Below are 5,000 nucleotides of genomic sequence, written 5' to 3'. Positions count from 1 at the left end.
TACTGCTCGGCCATCGAATCATCGTCATGAAACATGATCCGGCCACTAGACTTGATAAGCCATCGTCCACTTAGCATTCACTGATATAACCGGCCTTCCATTGCCATCATGTGGGTCTATGCCCTACATAAGGCATATGGCGCCTATCCTACTCACCAACCCGAGGTTGATTGTAAGATATCCTACTTAGCCTTTGCGGCTAGAACCATCCAACCATAGCCGGATTGTCCATAGTCCCGTCTAACTGTCTGATTAAGATCTAGGTGCGATCGGCCAGTTATAAGTCCGGCCCAAAGGCTCACGGACCTTCTTACCTGATCCGACCCAAAGCCTGAATCCATACCACAGAGTAAGGCCCAAGACCAAAGCGGATTGCCTTGCAACCGATCAGGCTTTGCGACACAACACTCCGGTTAAACTAACCGTCCGTCCGTTTGACTATGCAGCTGCGGACTGTCCACTTTGTTCGGCCTAAGCCTTGAACCAATGGCACCTTTTGGAACTCACACCCTTTGGGAACTAGTACCCTTTGGACACACGTGCCTCTTGGCAACTCATGACCCTTGGCAACTCGCACCCATTCAGATGTTCCAACCGTTTGACCTAACCGTCTGTATGGACTGTCTGGTCCGTGCGTGTGTCCGGCCGATGGCCAAAGGACCACGCCTTAACCTACACAAGTCATGAACCATTGTGGCTGTTCAGGGAAGGGTTGCAACCGTTCAGAACAGAACAGAACCGCCCTTATCCAATCGGATCACCTGATGCCGGTTTAGACCATGCACGCGCCTAACTCATCGGTTATGGACCGCGACCGCATTACTCAACCAGAACCACGGTTATAACCAATCCCAACACATCAACAAGGCCACGCCAATGTACAGAAGGAGTAGAAGAAGAAATAAATGAAAAGAAATAAGAAGAATAGGACACAATCCAAACGCCCATGGCTAGACCGGTTCGGACTGTCCGATGGTCTTAGCCGATGAGTGGGTGGTTACCCCACTGACCCTATCTGACTGAACCACGGGGTTGGAGTCCTTCTCCAGACCTTTCTCTATGCCTTGGGTATTCATAACCACACGGCCTCCTCTCTCCTAAACCGTTCTCCTTGCCGGAGATACTAAACCACCACGACCGGCCCTTTTCCGGCCGATCTCTTGGCCAGAACTCTCTCTCTCTCTCTCTCTCTCTACGTTTTTCCATGAGTATTTTACTCTGGAATTGGATAATGAAATCGACAGGAGTGGCCCCATATTTATAGAAAACGAGGGGGTAAGTCTTGCCCCACGAACAGGCACGATTTGCTAGCGAACGGGCACCATCGGCCAAGGGTTGTCCCCTTTCGGCCACTTGCATCCCTTCGCCCTTTCTGATTGGGTTTGGGGTCGGTCATAAGCCCAACCCACGCCCCAAGACTCCTGGACTTAGCCCACGGCCTTGTCCAAGGACCCAACAGCCCATGGCCTCATGGCCGGACCTCACAGCCCGCCACTGACCCGGACCCGGACCATCGGCCTAAAACCCGAACAGTCCGTCTAGCTGAGATGAGCAGACTCCCAGCTGCCTCAGCTGAGTGAGCTAGTAGTCCAGCTAGTGGAGCTGACTTAGTAGTGGCTGAGCTGGAGTGAACTCAACTTAGCTTCGTTAAGCTGGTCGAGCTACTAGTCTATCTCGTCCAGCTACCGTCTTACTCGTCTTAGCTGTCTCTTTGCTCTTATAAGGTTAAGTCTAAGTTTCCTTATGTCCTTAACCTTCTTTCTCGACCATGGAACGCTTGCCTTGATGTCCTAAGACTGGCTAGTACGTTTCCTCGAACCATGGCTGTCCCAACAATCCTTTCCAGGATTGGGGGCGTTACAAGTCTCCCCCACTTGTAATGGATTCGTCCTCGAATCCGGTGATGATTATACCTTGTCCCAAGACAAAATATTCCAACCGAACTTATTCTAGTCTTGATCAGAGAATAGAACAAGCTTGATTCAAAACCACCAAATGACCACTTCGATGTACCAGTCAAGTCCTCACGAACTTGTTCCAATCTTTAGGCTGCTCGTCCTACAACAAGTCCTAACAGATTGTTATGGTTCTTTTGTCCTTCATGGACAATAAGGTTCATGACCTCAGCCACAACGTAATGGATCATCCCCTTAACCGGCCACAACCTTTTCAGGCTTGGCCACATTGCGATCTTAGTCCCTCCAGACTAAAAACGCCTCAGACTTGACTTCCGTCCTTCAGTGGACTTTGTCATAATTCGATCCTGGTCCTTCCTTGGACTCGATCGTACTCTGGTCCTGGTCCACTCAGGGACTCGACCGTTTCACCCCGACCATAGGTCCATCTCCGAATAGGTCGTGGCCTGATCCTCGTCCTTTACTGGACTTGATCATTCTTAACCTTAGGTCAAACTCCGACTTGGTTGTACTGCGACCATGGTCCTCTCTCGGACATGGTCAATTTCGGCCCTGCCATCTCGGCCGGAGCCGACAGAAACGGACTCTAGGACAGCGGAGCTGTCCCTGGCTCTAGTTCAATCGTAAATGGATCCGACCTATCAGGGGGGACACCCTGAGGTACCTGGAACACATCTGGGAACTTCGACACCAACGAATCCTCTGAAAGGTCTTTCAGACAGACAGAACTGCCCGGCTCTGTAGTTGTAATTGTAGCCAAAAAGGACTGACAACCCTGTTCCAACATCCGAATCGCTCGAACTGCTGAAACCACTACTTTCTCTTGAGCCGGACACAGACATTGGTACTGGATCGGTCGAAGCCCAGTCTCCAATTGCACACGACCTCTATGGCAATCGAGAGTGGCCCGATACTTTCCCAACCAGTCCATACCTAGGATCATCTCGTGATTCTTTAGGTGGACACAGACCAGATTCACAGGGAAGACCTTTCCCTGGATCTGCACTGGGATATTCGACATGAGACCTAGTGAGTTCCTGGCTTGCCCACCGGCTGCCCTCACTATCCCAAAATTATCACCAGCGTACAGACAGAACAGACCCTTTCCGACCAGTCCCGGACTCACAAAACCTATGTGTAGCCCTGCGTCGGAAAGTACGTGGGTTTTTTTACACCACCAATCATGAGGGTTCCTATCAGAGACCCCCATCAGAATCCCCTAGACAATTCTAGGTTCCAGACCAAGCATTACTACTTGAATGTAAAAAGATAAATTTAGAGATTGCTAGAGATCGAATCAAAAGATCCGAAAGCTCCATCGTCTTGTGGTTGGTTTGCCTTGGGACGCCTTGCCTGTGTCTCCACGGCCCTTCCCCTGACTTCCTTGCAGCTTGGGACACTTCGATTGGAAATGTCCTTGCTGGCCACAATGGAAACAAGTCATCTGGCCGCTTCTACCAGACGGGTTCTGTCGAGGACAGTTCTGAACCCCATGGTCCATGCTGCCACAACGAACACAAGCCCCCTTGGCCTTCCAGCACTCACCGGTATGGTTCCGTCCACATTTGGAACATGCAGGTTGGCAACCAGAGGTCTCACCTCCGTCAACCTGGTCCCATTTTCTCTTTTTATCATTAGTCTTGCCCGATGGGCCAGACTGTGGCTTAGCCTTAAGCTTAGCTTCTTCAGCCAAGTTAGACTCCAACAAAGCCACCCGTTTCACTCCCAGTGGGTACCTAGATGAGTAGCATTTCGGTTTAATCACACATTTGGAAAATGTCCCATACCATTCTCCAAAGCGTCTTACTATTGCGAATGCTGACACCATTCACAACAGAAATTATAATATACCTCAATCCCCATCATACTAAGATACTTAACATCATGTTCTTCCAATGATTGGAACGAACACCCTGAGTTTCCTCAATTCTTTCTTTGGACGGATTCAGATTGGAATTGATTCATTCCATCCAACTAGATCTAAGGAAACCTACCTTGACCTATACCGAGTCCTAGCTGATCCATCTGATCACAAGTCCACTCGTGTACTGGTCATGTAGTGTCTCCTTTGAGTCAGATTTAACATTGCATATGCTTTACTTATTATGAACGGCCATCAAGGGATAACACTTAACTTCAGTAGAGTGCTGCACGTTTATTTCAACCTAAGCCACTCTCTGGTCCATGTTACTTCCCTTGTCCAGGTAATCCATAAACAAGTTTTGCATTGCTTCCATCCCTTCCAACCCGTCTATTACTTCTTAATAACTAGATCGACCAACCTTTCTGTTTTTAGGATCTTGCCCTTGGAGAACGTATCTTGGCTAAGCCGGTTCATCTTAGAACTTTCACATTCACAAGCATGATACCCTAGCTTACCTCAACTCTTTCTCGGCTCACCCCAACTAAGGTTCCATAGTCATCATAGTTTTTGGAAATAAATTCGGTTTGGAACTCAACATCTTAGAGTGTTGTCCTAAACAGGATCAAGCATGCTCTGATACCAACTTGTAAGACCCGATCCCGGCCGCCTAGGCCGCGGTCGATGCCTCACGTCGCTCGGTCCACTTCCTGGCCGAACCTCTTAATTTTTGCCCTTTATTTATAATATCGCCTAAAGGCGAGGGCTAACTTAAACCTTAGCTAAAGACTTCCCTAGTCATTAATAGCATAGATCCTTTCAACAGATACGCAGCGGATTATTCTCTAATTAATCATTGGTCTAAAACCAATCTAACACTTGTCTGGTCGAATCACCTTAGCCTTGGCCAGTTTACTCAACTACCAATTAGCTTAAAGGTCAATCCTAAACCCAAACCAAGCCATACGATTCTGAGGTTCCATTCCCCTAAACCATTCTATCTAGATCTACATAAGTAAATGCTAGATCATACCTTTGCCACATCTATGGAGCTTATTAGCTCATCGGTCCTCCATTGACTCGAATTGCTCTTGCTTAACAGCTGGACCACGATCACTCAATGATCTTACTTAAGGTCCTTATCTTGACTCCTGCATCAAACAACTCCCCTAGGTACTTAGTCATTCAACCAACCATCCCCACAGACATAAGTAACCTTTGAG

This window comes from Brassica napus, unplaced genomic scaffold, assembly GCF_020379485.1.
Source record: "Brassica napus cultivar Da-Ae unplaced genomic scaffold, Da-Ae ScsIHWf_1115;HRSCAF=1585, whole genome shotgun sequence".
NCBI lineage: Eukaryota > Viridiplantae > Streptophyta > Magnoliopsida > Brassicales > Brassicaceae > Brassica > Brassica napus.
The sequence above is the reverse complement of the archived record's forward strand: the minus strand, read 5'-3'. Positions refer to the sequence as shown.